This window comes from Hyla sarda, chromosome 8 (assembly GCF_029499605.1).
Source record: "Hyla sarda isolate aHylSar1 chromosome 8, aHylSar1.hap1, whole genome shotgun sequence".
NCBI classification, from domain to species: Eukaryota; Metazoa; Chordata; class Amphibia; order Anura; family Hylidae; genus Hyla; species Hyla sarda.
Genome location: NC_079196.1, coordinates 116,958,181 through 116,983,981, shown reverse-complemented (window position 1 = coordinate 116,983,981; position 25,801 = coordinate 116,958,181). Strand labels below are relative to the sequence as shown.

The window sequence follows — 25,801 nt, the reverse complement described above, 5'->3', positions numbered from 1 at the left end:
TTCTTCTTCTTCAGACCCTGTCATAGCACTAATGCCTTTCCAATACCACCAGCAGATGGAGACACTCCATTGCAACATTGGTTGTGAGCAGCAGTTTCTAAAAACAAATGCCTCATGGCGGATTTCCCATCCATCAATGGATGGTAAATTTTGTTTTTATCATTCACTGACCACAGAAACCAATGCATGGTCAAGCAACAGCAATGACACACCCTTGTGTATAGGCATGAGACCCTCACGTCATTTAACAGGATTCAGCACCACCCACAAGACAGCTACCTGTCATGTCATGTCAAACCTGCACAGGTGTGCTAGATTATTATTATTTAGTTTTATTTTATTTTTTTACACCAATCAGTGTGCAAACATGGTCATTAAAACGCTAAATGAATAGACGTTCATAAACCAGTCAGTGCAACTCATCATTTTGGTCTCCAATTCTCAAACTCAAATTCTCACCCACGGAGGATTAAATGAGAATCTTTCTTGTTTAACACTGGAATGGGGTGGTGCACTGTTCACTACCCGAAGATACTGCCACATCGGGTCAATGCATAGGGCGACAGAAGCAAGCTTCCAAATCAGCTCCCTTTCTCAAAAATCCATTTAATTTATGGTCCCCAGATAGGGAACGTATGTATCAGTATGTGCTCACAAGTCACCCAAGTGCAAGTATTCACACAAAAAAAAAAAAAAACATGCCTCAGGATGCGATCTGTCGCAAGATCCTTTCTTTTTTTACACTTGATCTAAGCCAAAAGGCCTAGAGGGGATAACCGGGAAAGGGGTGGACCCAACCATGTCCCCTTCATGAGCACTCACATTACTCATAGGAATGGAAGGAAGGCTGGCAGCCAACCAGCCTCCCATACACTCTCTGGGTGGGTGGCAGTCAGCCACCCATACATACATACAGCACAGGCTAAACCCACATCATCACTTAAAAAAAGGACAGGCGACCATTGCACTCTGATGGAGCATTTAGCAATGCAATCCATAGCCTGGCTTTTGCCTGAACCCCCATCACTCCTCCTCTTGCATACAAGACAATATTTCAGATCTGCATATGAAAACAACACGCCTACCTTTGTTGCACATAGCTGCCTGCCTGTCTCTAGTTACCCCACTGGCTGTAGCTGGGTCCCTTCCGACATGGAATAACACCAACTGTAACGATAAACTGAAAATTAACAGTATAAACCTGCATCATTTTGGACTCTGGTATTTGCTGAATCCGGGTGACCTGACAATCGATGGTGGTGCCGCTGGTGATTCTGGCCTTCTTGGAATCTGTTGGGCCTATGTGTTAGCTCACACATCACTTGGGTATCCATGGTAACTACCACAACATGGTCATCTGCAGTTTACATCTAGCCCGTGGCATTGAATGGCATTTTAAAAGTGCTAAGGGTCCTGGTGCAATAATCCTCCCATGAGGATCAGCCTCAACGGCTTTGTAGATTGCACTCATGTCAGCAACTCCATATACATTTTTTTTTCTTCATGCTTCTTTCTTCATTCTTTTTTCTTTCTGTCATTCAGACTTTCATTCATTCGATCTCTCTCACTCACTTGCTTTAACTCGTTTGTTCTCACTCACTCACTCACTCACTCAATCACTCACTCACTCATTCACTCTCACTCACTCTCACTCTCTCACTCACTCGCTCACTAAGTCAGTCTCTCTCTCTCTCTCTTTTTCTTTTTATATATATTTTTTTCCGTCTTCTTCTTCTTCTTCAGACCCTGTCATAGCACTAATGCCTTTCCAATACCACCAGCAGATGGAGACACTCCATTGCAACATTGGTTGTGAGCAGCAGTTTCTAAAAACAAATGCCTCATGGCGGATGGTAAATTTTGTTTTTATCATTCACTGACCACAGAAACAAATGCATGGTCAAGCAACAGCAATGACACACCCTTGTGTATAGGCATGAGACCCTCACGTCATTTAACAGGATTCAGCACCACCCACAAGACAGCTACCTGTCATGTCATGTCAAACCTGCACAGGTGTGCTAGATTATTATTATTTAGTTTTATTTTATTTTTTTACACCAATCAGTGTGCAAACATGGTCATTAAAACGCTAAATGAATAGACGTTCATAAACCAGTCAGTGCAACTCATCATTTTGGTCTCCAATTCTCAAACTCAAATTCTCACCCACGGAGGATTAAATGAGAATCTTTCTTGTTTAACACTGGAATGGGGTGGTGCACTGTTCACTACCCGAAGATACTGCCACATCGGGTCAATGCATAGGGCGACAGAAGCAAGCTTCCAAATCAGCTCCCTTTCTCAAAAATCCATTTAATTTATGGTCCCCAGATAGGGAACGTATGTATCAGTATGTGCTCACAAGTCACCCAAGTGCAAGTATTCACACAAAAAAAAAAACGTGCCTCAGGATGCGATCTGTCGCAAGATCCTTTCTTTTTTTACACTTGATCTAAGCCAAAAGGCATAGAGGGGATAACCGGGAAAGGGGTGGACCCAACCATGTCCCCTTCATGAGCACTCACATTACTCATAGGAATGGAAGGAAGGCTGGCAGCCAACCAGCCTCCCATACACTTTCTGGGTGGGTGGCAGTCAGCCACCCATACATACATACAGCACAGGCTAAACCCACATCATCACTTAAAAAAAGGACAGGCGACCATTGCACTCTGATGGAGCATTTAGCAATGCAATCCATAGCCTGGCTTTTGCCTGAACCCCCATCACTCCTCCTCTTGCATATAAGACAATATTTCAGATCTGCATATGAAAACAACACGCCTACCTTTGTAGCACATAGCTGCCTGCCTGTCTCTAGTTACCCCACTGGCTGTAGCTGCGTCCCTTCCGACATGGAATAACACCAACTGTAACGATAAACTGAAAATTAACAGTATAAACCTGCATCATTTTGGACTCTGGTATTTGCTGAATCCGGGTGACCTGACAATCGATGGTGGTGCCGCTGGTGATTCTGGCCTTCTTGGAATCTGTTGGGCCTATGTGTTAGCTCACACATCACTTGGGTATCCATGGTAACTACCACAACATGGTCATCTGCAGTTTACATCTAGTCCGTGGCATTGAATGGCATTTTAAAAGTGCTAAGGGTCCTGGTGCAATAATCCTCCCATGAGGATCAGCCTCAACGGCTTTGTAGATTGCACTCATGTCAGCAACTCCATATACATTTTTTTTTCTTCATGCTTCTTTCTTCATCCTTTTTTCTTTCTGTCATTCAGACTTTCATTCATTCGATCTCTCTCACTCACTTGCTTTAACTCATTTGTTCTCACTCACTCACTCACTCAATCACTCACTCACTCATTCACTCTCACTCACTCTCACTCTCTCACTCAGTCGCTCACTAAGTCAGTCTCTCTCTCTCTCTCTCTCTCTTTTTCTTTTTATATATATTTTTTTCCGTCTTCTTCTTCTTCTTCTTCTTCAGACCCTGTCATAGCACTAATGCCTTTCCAATACCACCAGCAGATGGAGACACTCCATTGCAACATTGGTTGTGAGCAACAGTTTCTAAAAACAAATGCCTCATGGCGGATTTCCCATCCATCAATGGATGGTAAATTTTGTTTTTATCATTCACTGACCACAGAAACCAATGCATGGTCAAGCAACAGCAATGACACACCCTTGTGTATAGGCATGAGACCCTCACGTCATTTAACAGGATTCAGCACCACCCACAAGACAGCTACCTGTCATGTCATGTCAAACCTGCACAGGTGTGCTAGATTATTATTATTTAGTTTTATTTTATTTTTTTACACCAATCAGTGTGCAAACATGGTCATTAAAACGCTAAATGAATAGACGTTCATAAACCAGTCAGTGCAACTCATCATTTTGGTCTCCAATTCTCAAACTCAAATTCTCACCCACGGAGGATTAAATGAGAATCTTTCTTGTTTAACACTGAAATGGGGTGGTGCACTGTTCACTACCCGAAGATACTGCCACATCGGGTCAATGCATAGGGCGACAGAAGCAAGCTTCCAAATCAGCTCCCTTTCTCAAAAATCCATTTAATTTATGGTCCCCAGATAGGGAACGTATGTATCAGTATGTGCTCACAAGTCACCCAAGTGCAAGTATTCACACAAAAAAAAAATGTGCCTCAGGATGCGATCTGTCGCAAGATCCTTTCATTTTTTACACTTGATCTAAGCCAAAAGGCCTAGAGGGGATAACCGGGAAAGGGGTGGACCCAACCATGTCCCCTTCATGAGCACTCACATTACTCATAGGAATGGAAGAAAGGCTGGCAGCCAACCAGCCTCCCATACACTCTCTGGGTGGGTGGCAGTCAGCCACCCATACATATATACAGCAAAGGCTAAACCCACATCATCACTTAAAAAAAGGACAGGCGACCATTGCACTCTGATGGAGCATTTAGCAATGCAATCCATAGCCTGGCTTTTGCCTGAACCCCCATCACTCCTCCTCTTGCATATAAGACAATATTTCAGATCTGCATATGAAAACAACACGCCTACCTTTGTTGCACATAGCTGCCTGCCTGTCTCTAGTTACCCCACTGGCTGTAGCTGCGTCCCTTCCGACATGGAATAACACCAACTGTAACGATAAACTGAAAATTAACAGTATAAACCTGCATCATTTTGGACTCTGGTATTTGCTGAATCCGGGTGACCTGACAATCGATGGTGGTGCCGCTGGTGATTCTGGCCTTCTTGGAATCTGTTGGGCCTATGTGTTAGCTCACACATCACTTGGGTATCCATGGTAACTACCACAACATGGTCATCTGCAGTTTACATCTAGCCCGTGGCATTGAATGGCATTTTAAAAGTGCTAAGGGTCCTGGTGCAATAATCCTCCCATGAGGATCAGCCTCAACGGCTTTGTAGATTGCACTCATGTCAGCAACTCCATATACATTTTTTTTTCTTCATGCTTCTTTCTTCATCCTTTTTTCTTTCTGTCATTCAGACTTTCATTCATTCGATCTCTCTCACTCACTTGCTTTAACTCATTTGTTCTCACTCACTCACTCAATCACTCACTCACTCATTCACTCTCACTCACTCTCACTCTCTCACTCACTCGCTCACTAAGTCAGTCTCTCTCTCTCTCTCTTTTTCTTTTTATATATATTTTTTTCCGTCTTCTTCTTCTTCTTATTCTTCTTCAGACCCTGTCATAGCACTAATGCCTTTCCAATACCACCAGCAGATGGAGACACTCCATTGCAACATTGGTTGTGAGCAGCAGTTTCTAAAAACAAATGCCTCATGGCGGATTTCCCATCCATCAATGGATGGTAAATTTTGTTTTTATCATTCACTGACCACAGAAACCAATGCATGGTCAAGCAACAGCAATGACACACCCTTGTGTATAGGCATGAGACCCTCATGTCATTTAACAGGATTCAGCACCACCCACAAGACAGCTACCTGTCATGTCATGTCAAACCTGCACAGGTGTGCTAGATTATTATTATTTAGTTTTATTTTATTTTTTTACACCAATCAGTGTGCAAACATGGTCATTAAAACGCTAAATGAATAGACGTTCATAAACCAGTCAGTGCAACTCATCATTTTGGTCTCCAATTCTCAAACTCAAATTCTCACCCACGGAGGATTAAATGAGAATCTTTCTTGTTTAACACTGGAATGGGGTGGTGCACTGTTCACTACCCGAAGATACTGCCACATCGGGTCAATGCATAGGGCGACAGAAGCAAGCTTCCAAATCAGCTCCCTTTCTCAAAAATCCATTTAATTTATGGTCCCCAGATAGGGAACGTATGTATCAGTATGTGCTCACAAGTCACCCAAGTGCAAGTATTCACACAAAAAAAAACGTGCCTCAGGATGCGATCTGTCGCAAGATCCTTTCTTTTTTTACACTTGATCTAAGCCAAAAGGCCTAGAGGGGATAACCGGGAAAGGGGTGGACCCAACCATGTCCCCTTCATGAGCACTCACATTACTCATAGGAATGGAAGGAAGGCTGGCAGCCAACCAGCCTCCCATACACTCTCTGGGTGGGTGGCAGTCAGCCACCCATACATACATACAGCACAGGCTAAACCCACATCATCACTTAAAAAAAGGACAGGCGACCATTGCACTCTGATGGAGCATTTAGCAATGCAATCCATAGCCTGGCTTTTGCCTGAACCCCCATCACTCCTCCTCTTGCATATAAGACAATATTTCAGATCTGCATATGAAAACAACACGCCTACCTTTGTTGCACATAGCTGCCTGCCTGTCTCTAGTTACCCCACTGGCTGTAGCTGCGTCCCTTCCGACATGGAATAACACCAACTGTAACGATAAACTGAAAATTAACAGTATAAACCTGCATCATTTTGGACTCTGGTATTTGCTGAATCCGGGTGACCTGACAATCGATGGTGGTGCCGCTGGTGATTCTGGCCTTCTTGGAATCTGTTGGGCCTATGTGTTAGCTCACACATCACTTGGGTATCCATGGTAACTACCACAACATGGTCATCTGCAGTTTACATCTAGCCCGTGGCATTGAATGGCATTTTAAAAGTGCTAAGGGTCCTGGTGCAATAATCCTCCCATGAGGATCAGCCTCAACGGCTTTGTAGATTGCACTCATGTCTGCAACTCCATATACATTTTTTTTTCTTCATGCTTCTTTCTTCATCCTTTTTTCTTTCTGTCATTCAGACTTTCATTCATTCGATCTCTCTCACTCACTTGCTTTAACTCATTTGTTCTCACTCACTCACTCACTCAATCACTCACTCACTCATTCACTCTCACTCACTCTCACTCTCTCACTCACTCGCTCACTAAGTCAGTCTCTCTCTCTCTCTCTCTCTCTTTTTCTTTTTATATATATTTTTTTCCGTCTTCTTCTTCTTCTTCTTCTTCTTCTTCTTCTTCTTCAGACCCTGTCATAGCACTAATGCCTTTCCAATACCACAAGCAGATGGAGACACTCCATTGCAACATTGGTTGTGAGCAGCAGTTTCTAAAAACAAATGCCTCATGGCGGATTTCCCATCCATCAATGGATGGTAAATTTTGTTTTTATCATTCACTGACCACAGAAACCAATGCATGGTCAAGCAACAGCAATGACACACCCTTGTGTATAGGCATGAGACCCTCACGTCATTTAACAGGATTCAGCACCACCCACAAGACAGCTACCTGTCATGTCATGTCAAACCTGCACAGGTGTGCTAGATTATTATTATTTAGTTTTATTTTATTTTTTTACACCAATCAGTGTGCAAACATGGTCATTAAAACGCTATATGAATAGACGTTCATAAACCAGTCAGTGCAACTCATCATTTTGGTCTCCAATTCTCAAACTCAAATTCTCACCCACGGAGGATTAAATGAGAATCTTTCTTGTTTAACACTGGAATGGGGTGGTGCACTGTTCACTACCCGAAGATACTGCCACATCGGGTCAATGCATAGGGCGACAGAAGCAAGCTTCCAAATCAGCTCCCTTTCTCAAAAATCCATTTAATTTATGGTCCCCAGTTAGGGAACGTATGTATCAGTATGTGCTCACAAGTCACCCAAGTGCAAGTATTCACACAAAAAAAAAAAACGTGCCTCGGGATGCGATCTGTCGCAAGATCCTTTCTTTTTTTACACTTGATCTAAGCCAAAAGGCCTAGAGGGGATAACCAGGAAAGGGGTGGACCCAACCATGTCCCCTTCATGAGCACTCACATTACTCATAGGAATGGAAGGAAGGCTGGCAGCCAACCAGCCTCCCATACACTCTCTGGGTGGGTGGCAGTCAGCCACCCATACATACATACAGCACAGGCTAAACCCACATCATCACTTAAAAAAAGGACAGGCGACCATTGCACTCTGATGGAGCATTTAGCAATGCAATCCATAGCCTGGCTTTTGCCTGAACCCCCATCACTCCTCCTCTTGCATATAAGACAATATTTCAGATCTGCATATGAAAACAACACGCCTACCTTTGTTGCACATAGCTGCCTGCCTGTCTCTAGTTACCCCACTGGCTGTAGCTGCGTCCCTTCCGACATGGAATAACACCAACTGTAACGATAAACTGAAAATTAACAGTATAAACCTGCATCATTTTGGACTCTGGTATTTGCTGAATCCGGGTGACCTGACAATCGATGGTGGTGCCGCTGGTGATTCTGGCCTTCTTGGAATCTGTTGGGCCTATGTGTTAGCTCACACATCACTTGGGTATCCATGGTAACTACCACAACATGGTCATCTGCAGTTTACATCTAGCCCGTGGCATTGAATGGCATTTTAAAAGTGCTAAGGGTCCTGGTGCAATAATCCTCCCATGAGGATCAGCCTCAACGGCTTTGTAGATTGCACTCATGTCAGCAACTCCATATACATTTTTTTTTCTTCATGCTTCTTTCTTCATCCTTTTTTCTTTCTGTCATTCAGATTTTCATTCATTCGATCTCTCTCACTCACTTGCTTTAACTCATTTGTTCTCACTCACTCACTCACTCACTCAATCACTCACTCACTCATTCACTCTCACTCACTCTCACTCTCTCACTCAGTCGCTCACTAATTCAGTCTCTCTCTCTCTCTCTCTCTCTCTTTTTCTTTTTATATATATTTTTTTCCGTCTTCTTTTTCTTCTTCTTCTTCTTCTTCTTCTTCTTCTTCTTCTTCTTCTTCTTCTTCTTCTTCTTCAGACCCTGTCATAGCACTAATGCCTTTCCAATACCACCAGCAGATGGAGACACTCCATTGCAACATTGGTTGTGAGCAACAGTTTCTAAAAACAAATGCCTCATGGCGGATTTCCCATCCATCAATGGATGGTAAATTTTGTTTTTATCATTCACTGACCACAGAAACCAATGCATGGTCAAGCAACAGCAATGACACACCCTTGTGTATAGGCATGAGACCCTCACGTCATTTAACAGGATTCAGCACCACCCACAAGACAGCTACCTGTCATGTCATGTCAAACCTGCACAGGTGTGCTAGATTATTATTATTTAGTTTTATTTTATTTTTTTACACCAATCAGTGTGCAAACATGGTCATTAAAACGCTAAATGAATAGACGTTCATAAACCAGTCAGTGCAACTCATCATTTTGGTCTCCAATTCTCAAACTCAAATTCTCACCCACGGAGGATTAAATGAGAATCTTTCTTGTTTAACACTGGAATGGGGTGGTGCACTGTTCACTACCCGAAGATACTGCCACATCGGGTCAATGCATAGGGCGACAGAAGCAAGCTTCCAAATCAGCTCCCTTTCTCAAAAATCCATTTAATTTATGGTCCCCAGATAGGGAACGTATGTATCAGTATGTGCTCACAAGTCACCCAAGTGCAAGTATTCACACAAAAAAAAAATGTGCCTCAGGATGCGATCTGTCGCAAGATCCTTTCTTTTTTTACACTTGATCTAAGCCAAAAGGCCTAGAGGGGATAACCGGGAAAGGGGTGGACCCAACCATGTCCCCTTCATGAGCACTCACATTACTCATAGGAATGGAAGGAAGGCTGGCAGCCAACCAGCCTCCCATACACTTTCTGGGTGGGTGGCAGTCAGCCACCCATACATACATACAGCACAGGCTAAACCCACATCATCACTTAAAAAAAGGACAGGCGACCATTGCACTCTGATGGAGCATTTAGCAATGCAATCCATAGCCTGGCTTTTGCCTGAACCCCCATCACTCCTCCTCTTGCATATAAGACAATATTTCAGATCTGCATATGAAAACAACACGCCTACCTTTGTTGCACATAGCTGCCTGCCTGTCTCTAGTTACCCCACTGGCTGTAGCTGCGTCCCTTCCGACATGGAATAACACCAACTGTAACGATAAACTGAAAATTAACAGTATAAACCTGCATCATTTTGGACTCTGGTATTTGCTGAATCCGGGTGACCTGACAATCGATGGTGGTGCCGCTGGTGATTCTGGCCTTCTTGGAATCTGTTGGGCCTATGTGTTAGCTCACACATCACTTGGGTATCCATGGTAACTACCACAACATGGTCATCTGCAGTTTACATCTAGCCCGTGGCATTGAATGGCATTTTAAAAGTGCTAAGGGTCCTGGTGCAATAATCCTCCCATGAGGATCAGCCTCAACGGCTTTGTAGATTGCACTCATGTCAGCAACTCCATATACATTTTTTTTTCTTCATGCTTCTTTCTTCATCCTTTTTTCTTTCTGTCATTCAGACTTTCATTCATTCGATCTCTCTCACTCACTTGCTTTAACTCATTTGTTCTCACTCACTCACTCACTCAATCACTCACTCACTCATTCACTCTCACTCACTCTCACTCTCTCACTCAGTCGCTCACTAAGTCAGTCTCTCTCTCTCTCTCTCTCTCTTTTTCTTTTTATATATATTTTTTTCCGTCTTCTTCTTCTTCTTCTTCTTCTTCTTCAGACCCTGTCATAGCACTAATGCCTTTCCAATACCACCAGCAGATGGAGACACTCCATTGCAACATTGGTTGTGAGCAACAGTTTCTAAAAACAAATGCCTCATGGCGGATTTCCCATCCATCAATGGATGGTAAATTTTGTTTTTATCATTCACTGACCACAGAAACCAATGCATGGTCAAGCAACAGCAATGACACACCCTTGTGTATAGGCATGAGACCCTCACGTCATTTAACAGGATTCAGCACCACCCACAAGACAGCTACCTGTCATGTCATGTCAAACCTGCACAGGTGTGCTAGATTATTATTATTTAGTTTTATTTTATTTTTTTACACCAATCAGTGTGCAAACATGGTCATTAAAACGCTAAATGAATAGACGTTCATAAACCAGTCAGTGCAACTCATCATTTTGGTCTCCAATTCTCAAACTCAAATTCTCACCCACGGAGGATTAAATGAGAATCTTTCTTGTTTAACACTGGAATGGGGTGGTGCACTGTTCACTACCCGAAGATACTGCCACATCGGGTCAATGCATAGGGCTACAGAAGCAAGCTTCCAAATCAGCTCCCTTTCTCAAAAATCCATTTAATGTATGGTCCCCAGATAGGGAACGTATGTATCAGTATGTGCTCACAAGTCACCCAAGTGCAAGTATTCACACACAAAAAAATGTGCCTCAGGATGCGATCTGTCGCAAGATCCTTTCTTTTTTTACACTTGATCTAAGCCAAAAGGCCTAGAGGGGATAACCGGGAAAGGGGTGGACCCAACCATGTCCCCTTCATGAGCACTCACATTACTCATAGGAATGGAAGGAAGGCTGGCAGCCAACCAGCCTCCCATACACTCTCTGGGTGGGTGGCAGTCAGCCACCCATACATACATACAGCACAGGCTAAACCCACATCATCACTTAAAAAAAGGACAGGCGACCATTGCACTCTGATGGAGCATTTAGCAATGCAATCCATAGCCTGGCTTTTGCCTGAACCCCCATCACTCCTCCTCTTGCATATAAGACAATATTTCAGATCTGCATATGAAAACAACACGCCTACCTTTGTTGCACATAGCTGCCTGCCTGTCTCTAGTTACCCCACTGGCTGTAGCTGCGTCCCTTCCGACATGGAATAACACCAACTGTAACGATAAACTGAAAATTAACAGTATAAACCTGCATCATTTTGGACTCTGGTATTTGCTGAATCCGGGTGACCTGACAATCGATGGTGGTGCCGCTGGTGATTCTGGCCTTCTTGGAATCTGTTGGGCCTTTGTGTTAGCTCACACATCACTTGGGTATCCATGGTAACTACCACAACATGGTCATCTGCAGTTTACATCCAGCCCGTGGCATTGAATGGCATTTTAAAAGTGCTAAGGGTCCTGATGCAATAATCCTCCCATGAGGATCAGCCTCAACGGCTTTGTAGATTGCACTCATGTCAGCAACTCCATATACATTTTTTTTTCTTCATGCTTCTTTCTTCATCCTTTTTTCTTTCTGTCATTCAGACTTTCATTCATTCGATCTCTCTCACTCACTTGCTTTAACTCATTTGTTCTCACTCACTCACTCACTCTCACTCTCTCACTCACTCGCTCACTAAGTCAGTCTCTCTCTCTCTCTCTCTTTTTCTTTTTATATATATATTTTTCCGTCTTCTTCTTCTTCTTCTTCTTCTTCTTCAGACCCTGTCATAGCACTAATGCCTTTCCAATACCACCAGCAGATGGAGACACTCCATTGCAACATTGGTTGTGAGCAGTAGTTTCTAAAAACAAATGCCTCATGGCGGATTTCCCATCCATCAATGGATGGTAAATTTTGTTTTTATCATTCACTGACCACAGAAACCAATGCATGGTCAAGCAACAGCAATGACACACCCTTGTGTATAGGCATGAGACCCTCACGTCATTTAACAGGATTCAGCACCACCCACAAGACAGCTACCTGTCATGTCATGTCAAACCTGCACAGGTGTGCTAGATTATTATTATTTAGTTTTATTTTATTTTTTTACACCAATCAGTGTGCAAACATGGTCATTAAAACGCTAAATGAATAGACGTTCATAAACCAGTCAGTGCAACTCATCATTTTGGTCTCCAATTCTCAAACTCAAATTCTCACCCACGGAGGATTAAATGAGAATCTTTCTTGTTTAACACTGGAATGGGGTGGTGCACTGTTCACTACCCGAAGATACTGCCACATCGGGTCAATGCATAGGGCGACAGAAGCAAGCTTCCAAATCAGCTCCCTTTCTCAAAAATCCATTTAATTTATGGTCCCCAGATAGGGAACGTATGTATCAGTATGTGCTCACAAGTCACCCAAGTGCAAGTATTCACACAAAAAAAAAAACGTGCCTCAGGATGCGATCTGTCGCAAGATCCTTTCTTTTTTTACACTTGATCTAAGCCAAAAGGCCTAGAGGGGATAACCGGGAAAGGGGTGGACCCAACCATGTCCCCTTCATGAGCACTCACATTACTCATAGGAATGGAAGGAAGGCTGGCAGCCAACCAGCCTCCCATACACTCTCTGGGTGGGTGGCAGTCAGCCACCCATACATACATACAGCACAGGCTAAACCCACATCATCACTTAAAAAAAGGACAGGCGACCATTGCACTCTGATGGAGCATTTAGCAATGCAATCCATAGCCTGGCTTTTGCCTGAACCCCCATCACTCCTCCTCTTGCATATAAGACAATATTTCAGATCTGCATATGAAAACAACACGCCTACCTTTGTTGCACATAGCTGCCTGCCTGTCTCTAGTTACCCCACTGGCTGTAGCTGCGTCCCTTCCGACATGGAATAACACCAACTGTAACGATAAACTGAAAATTAACAGTATAAACCTGCATCATTTTGGACTCTGGTATTTGCTGAATCCGGGTGACCTGACAATCGATGGTGGTGCCGCTGGTGATTCTGGCCTTCTTGGAATCTGTTGGGCCTTTGTGTTAGCTCACACATCACTTGGGTATCCATGGTAACTACCACAACATGGTCATCTGCAGTTTACATCTAGCCCGTGGCATTGAATGGCATTTTAAAAGTGCTAAGGGTCCTGGTGCAATAATCCTCCCATGAGGATCAGCCTCAACGGCTTTGTAGATTGCACTCATGTCAGCAACTCCATATACATTTTTTTTCTTCATGCTTCTTTCTTCATCCTTTTTTCTTTCTGTCATTCAGACTTTCATTCATTCGATCTCTCTCACTCACTTGCTTTAACTCATTTGTTCTCACTCACTCACTCACTCAATCACTCACTCACTCATTCACTCTCACTCACTCTCACTCTCTCACTCACTCGCTCACTAAGTCAGTCTCTCTCTCTCTTTTTCTATTTATATATATATTTTTCCGTCTTCTTCTTCTTCTTCTTCTTCTTCAGACCCTGTCATAGCACTAATGCCTTTCCAATACCACCAGCAGATGGAGACACTCCATTGCAACATTGGTTGTGAGCAGTAGTTTCTAAAAACAAATGCCTCATGGCGGATTTCCCATCCATCAATGGATGGTAAATTTTGTTTTTATCATTCACTGACCACAGAAACCAATGCATGGTCAAGCAACAGCAATGACACACCCTTGTGTATAGGCATGAGACCCTCACGTCATTTAACAGGATTCAGCACCACCCACAAGACAGCTACCTGTCATGTCATGTCAAACCTGCACAGGTGTGCTAGATTATTATTATTTAGTTTTATTTTATTTTTTTACACCAATCAGTGTGCAAACATGGTCATTAAAACGCTAAATGAATAGACGTTCATAAACCAGTCAGTGCAACTCATCATTTTGGTCTCCAATTCTCAAACTCAAATTCTCACCCACGGAGGATTAAATGAGAATCTTTCTTGTTTAACACTGGAATGGGGTGGTGCACTGTTCACTACCCGAAGATACTGCCACATCGGGTCAATGCATAGGGCTACAGAAGCAAGCTTCCAAATCAGCTCCCTTTCTCAAAAATCCATTTAATGTATGGTCCCCAGATAGGGAACGTATGTATCAGTATGTGCTCACAAGTCACCCAAGTGCAAGTATTCACACACAAAAAAATGTGCCTCAGGATGCGATCTGTCGCAAGATCCTTTCTTTTTTTACACTTGATCTAAGCCAAAAGGCCTAGAGGGGATAACCGGGAAAGGGGTGGACCCAACCATGTCCCCTTCATGAGCACTCACATTACTCATAGGAATGGAAGGAAGGCTGGCAGCCAACCAGCCTCCCATACACTCTCTGGGTGGGTGGCAGTCAGCCACCCATACATACATACAGCACAGGCTAAACCCACATCATCACTTAAAAAAAGGACAGGCGACCATTGCACTCTGATGGAGCATTTAGCAATGCAATCCATAGCCTGGCTTTTGCCTGAACCCCCATCACTCCTCCTCTTGCATATAAGACAATATTTCAGATCTGCATATGAAAACAACACGCCTACCTTTGTTGCACATAGCTGCCTGCCTGTCTCTAGTTACCCCACTGGCTGTAGCTGCGTCCCTTCCGACATGGAATAACACCAACTGTAACGATAAACTGAAAATTAACAGTATAAACCTGCATCATTTTGGACTCTGGTATTTGCTGAATCCGGGTGACCTGACAATCGATGGTGGTGCCGCTGGTGATTCTGGCCTTCTTGGAATCTGTTGGGCCTTTGTGTTAGCTCACACATCACTTGGGTATCCATGGTAACTACCACAACATGGTCATCTGCAGTTTACATCCAGCCCGTGGCATTGAATGGCATTTTAAAAGTGCTAAGGGTCCTGATGCAATAATCCTCCCATGAGGATCAGCCTCAACGGCTTTGTAGATTGCACTCATGTCAGCAACTCCATATACATTTTTTTTTCTTCATGCTTCTTTCTTCATCCTTTTTTCTTTCTGTCATTCAGACTTTCATTCATTCGATCTCTCTCACTCACTTGCTTTAACTCATTTGTTCTCACTCACTCACTCACTCATTCACTCTCACTCACTCTCACTCTCTCACTCACTCGCTCACTAAGTCAGTCTCTCTCTCTCTCTCTCTCTTTTTCTTTTTATATATATATTTTTCCGTCTTCTTCTTCTTCTTCTTCTTCTTCTTCAGACCCTGTCATAGCACTAATGCCTTTCCAATACCACCAGCAGATGGAGACACTCCATTGCAACATTGGTTGTGAGCAGTAGTTTCTAAAAACAAATGCCTCATGGCGGATTTCCCATCCATCAATGGATGGTAAATTTTGTTTTTATCATTCACTGACCACAGAAACCAATGCATGGTCAAGCAACAGCAATGACACACCCTTGTGTATAGGCATGAGACCCTCACGTCATTTAACAGGATTCAGCACCACCCACAAGACAGCTACCTGTCATGTCATGTCAAACCTGCACAGGTGTGCTAGATTATTATTATTTAGTTTTATTTTATTTTTTTACACCAATCAGTGTGCAAACATGGTCATTAAAACGCTAAATGAATAGACGTTCATAAACCAGTCAGTGCAACTCATCATTTTGGTCTCCAATTCTCAAACTCAAATTCTCACCCACGGAGGATTAAATGAGAATCTTTCTTGTTTAACACTGGAATGGGGTGGTGCACTGTTCACTACCCGAAGATACTGCCACATCGGGTCAATGCATAGGGCGACAGAAGCAAGCTTCCAAATCAGCTCCCTTTCTCAAAAATCCATTTAATTTATGGTCCCCAGATAGGGAACGTATGTATCAGTATGTGCTCACAAGTCACCCAAGTGCAAGTATTCACACAAAAAAAAAAACGTGCCTCAGGATGCGATCTGTCGCAAGATCCTTTCTTTTTTTACACTTGATCTAAGCCAAAAGGCCTAGAGGGGATAACCGGGAAAGGGGTGGACCCAACCATGTCCCCTTCATGAGCACTCACATTACTCATAGGAATGGAAGGAAGGCTGGCAGCCAACCAGCCTCCCATACACTCTCTGGGTGGGTGGCAGTCAGCCACCCATACATACATACAGCACAGGCTAAACCCACATCATCACTTAAAAAAAGGACAGGCGACCATTGCACTCTGATGGAGCATTTAGCAATGCAATCCATAGCCTGGCTTTTGCCTGAACCCCCATCACTCCTCCTCTTGCATATAAGACAATATTTCAGATCTGCATATGAAAACAACACGCCTACCTTTGTTGCACATAGCTGCCTGCCTGTCTCTAGTTACCCCACTGGCTGTAGCTGCGTCCCTTCCGACATGGAATAACACCAACTGTAACGATAAACTGAAAATTAACAGTATAAACCTGCATCATTTTGGACTCTGGTATTTGCTGAATCCGGGTGACCTGACAATCGATGGTGGTGCCGCTGGTGATTCTGGCCTTCTTGGAATCTGTTGGGCCTTTGTGTTAGCTCACACATCACTTGGGTATCCATGGTAACTACCACAACATGGTCATCTGCAGTTTACATCTAGCCCGTGGCATTGAATGGCATTTTAAAAGTGCTAAGGGTCCTGGTGCAATAATCCTCCCATGAGGATCAGCCTCAACGGCTTTGTAGATTGCACTCATGTCAGCAACTCCATATACATTTTTTTTCTTCATGCTTCTTTCTTCATCCTTTTTTCTTTCTGTCATTCAGACTTTCATTCATTCGATCTCTCTCACTCACTTGCTTTAACTCATTTGTTCTCACTCACTCACTCACTCAATCACTCACTCACTCATTCACTCTCACTCACTCTCACTCTCTCACTCACTCGCTCACTAAGTCAGTCTCTCTCTCTCTTTTTCTATTTATATATATATTTTTCCGTCTTCTTCTTCTTCTTCTTCTTCTTCAGACCCTGTCATAGCACTAATGCCTTTCCAATACCACCAGCAGATGGAGACACTCCATTGCAACATTGGTTGTGAGCAGTAGTTTCTAAAAACAAATGCCTCATGGCGGATTTCCCATCCATCAATGGATGGTAAATTTTGTTTTTATCATTCACTGACCACAGAAACCAATGCATGGTCAAGCAACAGCAATGACACACCCTTGTGTATAGGCATGAGACCCTCATGTCATTTAACAGGATTCAGCACCACCCACAAGACAGCTACCTGTCATGTCATGTCAAACCTGCACAGGTGTGCTAGATTATTATTATTTAGTTTTATTTTATTTTTTTACACCAATCAGTGTGCAAACATGGTCATTAAAACGCTAAATGAATAGACGTTCATAAACCAGTCAGTGCAACTCATCATTTTGGTCTCCAATTCTCAAACTCAAATTCTCACCCACGGAGGATTAAATGAGAATCTTTCTTGTTTAACAGTGGAATGGGGTGGTGCACTGTTCACTACCCGAAGATACTGCCACATCGGGTCAATGCATAGGGCGACAGAAGCAAGCTTCCAAATCAGCTCCCTTTCTCAAAAATCCATTTAATTTATGGTCCCCAGATAGGGAACGTATGTATCAATATGTGCTCACAAGTCACCCAAGTGCAAGTATTCACACAAAAAAAAAAACGTGCCTCAGGATGCGATCTGTCGCAAGATCCTTTCTTTTTTTACACTTGATCTAAGCCAAAAGGCCTAGAGGGGATAACCGGGAAAGGGGTGGACCCAACCATGTCCCCTTCATGAGCACTCACATTACTCATAGGAATGGAAGGAAGGCTGGCAGCCAACCAGCCTCCCATACACTCTCTGGGTGGGTGGCAGTCAGCCACCCATACATACATACAGCACAGGCTAAACCCACATCATCACTTAAAAAAAGGACAGGCGACCATTGCACTCTGATGGAGCATTTAGCAATGCAATCCATAGCCTGGCTTTTGCCTGAACCCCCATCACTCCTCCTCTTGCATATAAGACAATATTTCAGATCTGCATATGAAAACAACACGCCTACCTTTGTTGCACATAGCTGCCTGCCTGTCTCTAGTTACCCCACTGGCTGTAGCTGCGTCCCTTCCGACATGGAATAACACCAACTGTAACGATAAACTGAAAATTAACAGTATAAACCTGCATCATTTTGGACTCTGGTATTTGCTGAATCCGGGTGACCTGACAATCGATGGTGGTGCCGCTGGTGATTCTGGCCTTCTTGGAATCTGTTGGGCCTATGTGTTAGCTCACACATCACTTGGGTATCCATGGTAACTACCACAACATGGTCATCTGCAGTTTACATCTAGCCCGTGGCATTGAATGGCATTTTAAAAGTGCTAAGGGTCCTGGTGCAATAATCCTCCCATGAGGATCAGCCTCAACGGCTTTGTAGATTGCACTCATGTCAGCAACTCCATATACATTTTTTTTTCTTCATGCTTCTTTCTTCATCCTTTTTTCTTTCTGTCATTCAGACTTTCATTCATTCGATCTCTCTCACTCACTTGCTTTAACTCATTTGTTCTCACTCACTCACTCACTCACTCAATCACTCACTCACTCATTCACTCTCACTCACTCTCACTCTCTCACTCACTCGCTCACTAAGTCAGTCTCTCTCTCTCTCTCTCTTTTTCTTTTTATATATATTTTTTTCCGTCTTCTTCTTCTTCTTCTTCAGACCCTGTCATAGCACTAATGCCTTTCCAATACCACCAGCAGATGGAGACACTCCATTGCAACATTGGTTGTGAGCAGCAGTTTCTAAAAACAAATGCCTCATGGCGGATTTCCCATCCATCAATGGATGGTAAATTTTGTTTTTATCATTCACTGACCACAGAAACCAATGCATGGTCAAGCAACAGCAATGACACACCCTTGTGTATAGGCATGAGACCCTCATGTCATTTAACAGGATTCAGCACCACCCACAAGACAGCTACCTGTCATGTCATGTCAAACCTGCACAGGTGTGCTAGATTATTATTATTTAGTTTTATTTTATTTTTTTACACCAATCAGTGTGCAAACATGGTCATTAAAACGCTAAATGAATAGACGTTCATAAACCAGTCAGTGCAACTCATCATTTTGGTCTCCAATTCTCAAACTCAAATTCTCACCCACGGAGGATTAAATGAGAATCTTTCTTGTTTAACACTGGAATGGGGTGGTGCACTGTTCACTACCCGAAGATACTGCCACATCGGGTCAATGCATAGGGCGACAGAAGCAAGCTTCCAAATCAGCTCCCTTTCTCAAAAATCCATTTAATTTATGGTCCCCAGATAGGGAACGTATGTATCAGTATGTGCTCACAAGTCACCCAAGTGCAAGTATTCACACAAAAAAAAACGTGCCTCAGGATGCGATCTGTCGCAAGATCCTTTCTTTTTTTACACTTGATCTAAGCCAAAAGGCCTAGAGGGGATAACCGGGAAAGGGGTGGACCCAACCATGTCCCCTTCATGAGCACTCACATTACTCATAGGAATGGAAGGAAGGCTGGCAGCCAACCAGCCTCCCATACACTTTCTGGGTGGGTGGCAGTCAGCCACCCATACATACATACAGCACAGGCTAAACCCACATCATCACTTAAAAAAAGGACAGGCGACCATTGCACTCTGATGGAGCATTTAGCAATGCAATCCATAGCCTGGCTTTTGCCTGAACCCCCATCACTCCTCCTCTTGCATATAAGACAATATTTCAGATCTGCATATGAAAACAACACGCCTACCTTTGTTGCACATAGCTGCCTGCCTGTCTCTAGTTACCCCACTGGCTGTAGCTGCGTCCCTTCCGACATGGAATAACACCAACTGTAACGATAAACTGAAAATTAACAGTATAAACCTGCATCATTTTGGACTCTGGTATTTGCTGAATCCGGGTGACCTGACAATCGATGGTGGTGCCGCTGGTGATTCTGGCCTTCTTGGAATCTGTTGGGCCTATGTGTTAGCTCACACATCACTTGGGTATCCATGGTAACTACCACAACATGGTCATCTGCAGTTTACATCTAGCCCGTGGCATTGAATGGCATTTTAAAAGTGCTAAGGGTCCTGGTGCAATAATCCTCCCATGAGGATCAGCCTCAACGGCTTTGTAGATTGCACTCATGTCAGCAACTCCATATACATTTTTTTTTCTTCATGCTTCTTTCTTCATCCTTTTTTCTTTCTGTCATTCAGACTTTCATTCATTCGATCTCTCTCACTCACTTGCTTTAACTCATTTGTTCTCACTCACTCACTCACTCACTCAATCACTCACTCACTCATTCACTCTCACTCACTCTCACTCTCTCACTCACTCGCTCACTAAGTCAGTCTCTCTCTCTCTCTCTTTTTCTTTTTATATATATTTTTTTCCGTCTTCTTCTTCTTCTTCTTCTTCTTCTTCTTCTTCTTCTTCAGACCCTGTCATAGCACTAATGCCTTTCCAATACCACCAGCAGATGGAGACACTCCATTGCAACATTGGTTGTGAGCAGCAGTTTCTAAAAACAAATGCCTCATGGCGGATTTCCCATCCATCAATGGATGGTAAATTTTGTTTTTATCATTCACTGACCACAGAAACCAATGCATGGTCAAGCAACAGCAATGACACACCCTTGTGTATAGGCATGAGACCCTCATGTCATTTAACAGGATTCAGCACCACCCACAAGACAGCTACCTGTCATGTCATGTCAAACCTGCACAGGTGTGCTAGATTATTATTATTTAGTTTTATTTTATTTTTTTACACCAATCAGTGTGCAAACATGGTCATTAAAACGCTAAATGAATAGACGTTCATAAACCAGTCAGTGCAACTCATCATTTTGGTCTCCAATTCTCAAACTCAAATTCTCACCCACGGAGGATTAAATGAGAATCTTTCTTGTTTAACACTGGAATGGGGTGGTGCACTGTTCACTACCCGAAGATACTGCCACATCGGGTCAATGCATAGGGCGACAGAAGCAAGCTTCCAAATCAGCTCCCTTTCTCAAAAATCCATTTAATTTATGGTCCCCAGATAGGGAACGTATGTATCAGTATGTGCTCACAAGTCACCCAAGTGCAAGTATTCACACAAAAAAAAACGTGCCTCAGGATGCGATCTGTCGCAAGATCCTTTCTTTTTTTACACTTGATCTAAGCCAAAAGGCCTAGAGGGGATAACCGGGAAAGGGGTGGACCCAACCATGTCCCCTTCATGAGCACTCACATTACTCATAGGAATGGAAGGAAGGCTGGCAGCCAACCAGCCTCCCATACACTTTCTGGGTGGGTGGCAGTCAGCCACCCATACATACATACAGCACAGGCTAAACCCACATCATCACTTAAAAAAAGGACAGGCGACCATTGCACTCTGATGGAGCATTTAGCAATGCAATCCATAGCCTGGCTTTTGCCTGAACCCCCATCACTCCTCCTCTTGCATATAAGACAATATTTCAGATCTGCATATGAAAACAACACGCCTACCTTTGTTGCACATAGCTGCCTGCCTGTCTCTAGTTACCCCACTGGCTGTAGCTGCGTCCCTTCCGACATGGAATAACACCAACTGTAACGATAAACTGAAAATTAACAGTATAAACCTGCATCATTTTGGACTCTGGTATTTGCTGAATCCGGGTGACCTGACAATCGATGGTGGTGCCGCTGGTGATTCTGGCCTTCTTGGAATCTGTTGGGCCTATGTGTTAGCTCACACATCACTTGGGTATCCATGGTAACTACCACAACATGGTCATCTGCAGTTTACATCTAGCCCGTGGCATTGAATGGCATTTTAAAAGTGCTAAGGGTCCTGGTGCAATAATCCTCCCATGAGGATCAGCCTCAACGGCTTTGTAGATTGCACTCATGTCAGCAACTCCATATACATTTTTTTTCTTCATGCTTCTTTCTTCATCCTTTTTTCTTTCTGTCATTCAGACTTTCATTCATTCGATCTCTCTCACTCACTTGCTTTAACTCATTTGTTCTCACTCACTCACTCACTCAATCACTCACTCACTCATTCACTCTCACTCACTCACTCGCTCACTAAGTCAGTCTCTCTCTCTCTCTCTCTTTTTCTTTTTATATATATTTTTTTCCGTCTTCTTCTTCTTCTTCTTCTTCTTCTTCTTCAGACCCTGTCATAGCACTAATGCCTTTCCAATACCACCAGCAGATGGAGACACTCCATTGCAACATTGGTTGTGAGCAGCAGTTTCTAAAAACAAATGCCTCATGGCGGATTTCCCATCCATCAATGGATGGTAAATTTTGTTTTTATCATTCACTGACCACAGAAACCAATGCATGGTCAAGCAACAGCAATGACACACCCTTGTGTATAGGCATGAGACCCTCATGTCATTTAACAGGATTCAGCACCACCCACAAGACAGCTACCTGTCATGTCATGTCAAACCTGCACAGGTGTGCTAGATTATTATTATTTAGTTTTATTTTATTTTTTTACACCAATCAGTGTGCAAACATGGTCATTAAAACGCTAAATGAATAGACGTTCATAAACCAGTCAGTGCAACTCATCATTTTGGTCTCCAATTCTCAAACTCAAATTCTCACCCACGGAGGATTAAATGAGAATCTTTCTTGTTTAACACTGGAATGGGGTGGTGCACTGTTCACTACCCGAAGATACTGCCACATCGGGTCAATGCATAGGGCGACAGAAGCAAGCTTCCAAATCAGCTCCCTTTCTCAAAAATCCATTTAATTTATGGTCCCCAGATAGGGAACGTATGTATCAGTATGTGCTCACAAGTCACCCAAGTGCAAGTATTCACACAAAAAAAAAACGTGCCTCAGGATGCGATCTGTCGCAAGATCCTTTCTTTTTTTACACTTGATCTAAGCCAAAAGGCCTAGAGGGGATAACCGGGAAAGGGGTGGACCCAACCATGTCCCCTTCATGAGCACTCACATTACTCATAGGAATGGAAGGAAGGCTGGCAGCCAACCAGCCTCCCATACAATTTCTGGGTGGGTGGCAGTCAGCCACCCATACATACATACAGCACAGGCTAAACCCACATCATCACTTAAAAAAAGGACAGGCGACCATTGCACTCTGATGGAGCATTTAGCAATGCAATCCATAGCCTGGCTTTTGCCTGAACCCCCATCACTCCTCCTCTTGCATATAAGACAATATTTCAGATCTGCATATGAAAACAACACGCCTACCTTTGTTGCACATAGCTGCCTGCCTGTCTCTAGTTACCCCACTGGCTGTAGCTGCGTCCCTTCCGACATGGAATAACACCAACTGTAACGATAAACTGAAAATTAACAGTATAAACCTGCATCATTTTGGACTCTGATATTTGCTGAATCCGGGTGACCTGACAATCGATGGTGGTGCCGCTGGTGATTCTGGCCTTCTTGGAATCTGTTGGGCCTATGTGTTAGCTCACACATCACTTGGGTATCCATGGTAACTACCACAACATGGTCATCTGCAGTTTACATCTAGCCCGTGGCATTGAATGGCATTTTAAAAGTGCTAAGGGTCCTGGTGCAATAATCCTCCCATGAGGATCAGCCTCAACGGCTTTGTAGATTGCACTCATGTCAGCAACTCCATATACATTTTTTTTTTCTTCATGCTTCTTTCTTCATCCTTTTTTCTTTCTGTCATTCAGACTTTCATTCATTCGATCTCTCTCACTCACTTGCTTTAACTCATTTGTTCTCACTCACTCACTCACTCACTCAATCACTCACTCATTCACTCTCACTCACTCTCACTCTCTCACTCACTCGCTCACTAAGTCAGTCTCTCTCTCTCTCTCTCTCTCTTTTTCTTTTTATATATATTTTTTTCCGTCTTCTTCTTCTTCTTCTTCTTCTTCTTCTTCTTCAGACCCTGTCATAGCACTAATGCCTTTCCAATACCACCAGCAGATGGAGACACTCCATTGCAACATTGGTTGTGAGCAGCAGTTTCTAAAAACAAATGCCTCATGGCGGATTTCCCATCCATCAATGGATGGTAAATTTTGTTTTTATCATTCACTGACCACAGAAACCAATGCATGGTCAAGCAACAGCAATGACACACCCTTGTGTATAGGCATGAGACCCTCATGTCATTTAACAGGATTCAGCACCACCCACAAGACAGCTACCTGTCATGTCATGTCAAACCTGCACAGGTGTGCTAGATTATTATTATTTAGTTTTATTTTATTTTTTTACACCAATCAGTGTGCAAACATGGTCATTAAAACGCTAAATGAATAGACGTTCATAAACCAGTCAGTGCAACTCATCATTTTGGTCTCCAATTCTCAAACTCAAATTCTCACCCACGGAGGATTAAATGAGAATCTTTCTTGTTTAACACTGGAATGGGGTGGTGCACTGTTCACTACCCGAAGATACTGCCACATCGGGTCAATGCATAGGGCGACAGAAGCAAGCTTCCAAATCAGCTCCCTTTCTCAAAAATCCATTTAATTTATGGTCCCCAGATAGGGAACGTATGTATCAGTATGTGCTCACAAGTCACCCAAGTGCAAGTATTCACACAAAAAAAAACGTGCCTCAGGATGCGATCTGTCGCAAGATCCTTTCTTTTTTTACACTTGATCTAAGCCAAAAGGCCTAGAGGGGATAACCGGGAAAGGGGTGGACCCAACCATGTCCCCTTCATGAGCACTCACATTACTCATAGGAATGGAAGGAAGGCTGGCAGCCAACCAGCCTCCCATACACTTTCTGGGTGGGTGGCAGTCAGCCACCCATACATACATACAGCACAGGCTAAACCCACATCATCACTTAAAAAAAGGACAGGCGACCATTGCACTCTGATGGAGCATTTAGCAATGCAATCCATAGCCTGGCTTTTGCCTGAACCCCCATCACTCCTCCTCTTGCATATAAGACAATATTTCAGATCTGCATATGAAAACAACACGCCTACCTTTGTTGCACATAGCTGCCTGCCTGTCTCTAGTTACCCCACTGGCTGTAGCTGCGTCCCTTCCGACATGGAATAACACCAACTGTAACGATAAACTGAAAATTAACAGTATAAACCTGCATCATTTTGGACTCTGGTATTTGCTGAATCCGGGTGACCTGACAATCGATGGTGGTGCCGCTGGTGATTCTGGCCTTCTTGGAATCTGTTGGGCCTATGTGTTAGCTCACACATCACTTGGGTATCCATGGTAACTACCACAACATGGTCATCTGCAGTTTACATCTAGCCCGTGGCATTGAATGGCATTTTAAAAGTGCTAAGGGTCCTGGTGCAATAATCCTCCCATGAGGATCAGCCTCAACGGCTTTGTAGATTGCACTCATGTCAGCAACTCCATATACTTTTTTTTTTCTTCATGCTTCTTTCTTCATCCTTTTTTCTTTCTGTCATTCAGACTTTCATTCATTCGAT

General features: G+C 43.4%; 15 pseudogenes; all 15 read right to left on the bottom strand.

Annotated features, from left to right (window-relative positions):
• Nucleotides 1-504: 504 nt before the first annotated feature.
• On the bottom strand, nt 505-774 carry LOC130288664 (U2 spliceosomal RNA; annotated as a pseudogene).
• Nucleotides 775-2,214: 1,440 nt separating this feature from the next.
• On the bottom strand, nt 2,215-2,480 carry LOC130289091 (U2 spliceosomal RNA; annotated as a pseudogene).
• Nucleotides 2,481-3,947: 1,467 nt separating this feature from the next.
• LOC130286175 (U2 spliceosomal RNA) lies at nt 3,948-4,212 on the bottom strand (annotated as a pseudogene).
• Nucleotides 4,213-5,672: 1,460 nt separating this feature from the next.
• LOC130287072 (U2 spliceosomal RNA) lies at nt 5,673-5,936 on the bottom strand (annotated as a pseudogene).
• Nucleotides 5,937-7,418: 1,482 nt separating this feature from the next.
• Nucleotides 7,419-7,685, bottom strand: LOC130288722 (U2 spliceosomal RNA; annotated as a pseudogene).
• A 1,518-nt stretch (nt 7,686-9,203) lies between these two features.
• LOC130288177 (U2 spliceosomal RNA) lies at nt 9,204-9,468 on the bottom strand (annotated as a pseudogene).
• Nucleotides 9,469-10,941: 1,473 nt separating this feature from the next.
• Nucleotides 10,942-11,205, bottom strand: LOC130286527 (U2 spliceosomal RNA; annotated as a pseudogene).
• A 1,435-nt stretch (nt 11,206-12,640) lies between these two features.
• On the bottom strand, nt 12,641-12,906 carry LOC130288337 (U2 spliceosomal RNA; annotated as a pseudogene).
• A 1,459-nt stretch (nt 12,907-14,365) lies between these two features.
• Nucleotides 14,366-14,629, bottom strand: LOC130286516 (U2 spliceosomal RNA; annotated as a pseudogene).
• Nucleotides 14,630-16,084: 1,455 nt separating this feature from the next.
• On the bottom strand, nt 16,085-16,350 carry LOC130288336 (U2 spliceosomal RNA; annotated as a pseudogene).
• Nucleotides 16,351-17,809: 1,459 nt separating this feature from the next.
• Nucleotides 17,810-18,075, bottom strand: LOC130288243 (U2 spliceosomal RNA; annotated as a pseudogene).
• A 1,464-nt stretch (nt 18,076-19,539) lies between these two features.
• Nucleotides 19,540-19,803, bottom strand: LOC130287071 (U2 spliceosomal RNA; annotated as a pseudogene).
• A 1,483-nt stretch (nt 19,804-21,286) lies between these two features.
• LOC130287070 (U2 spliceosomal RNA) lies at nt 21,287-21,550 on the bottom strand (annotated as a pseudogene).
• Nucleotides 21,551-23,007: 1,457 nt separating this feature from the next.
• LOC130288079 (U2 spliceosomal RNA) lies at nt 23,008-23,272 on the bottom strand (annotated as a pseudogene).
• A 1,480-nt stretch (nt 23,273-24,752) lies between these two features.
• On the bottom strand, nt 24,753-25,016 carry LOC130287069 (U2 spliceosomal RNA; annotated as a pseudogene).
• Between the last annotated feature and the right edge of the window lie 785 nt (nt 25,017-25,801).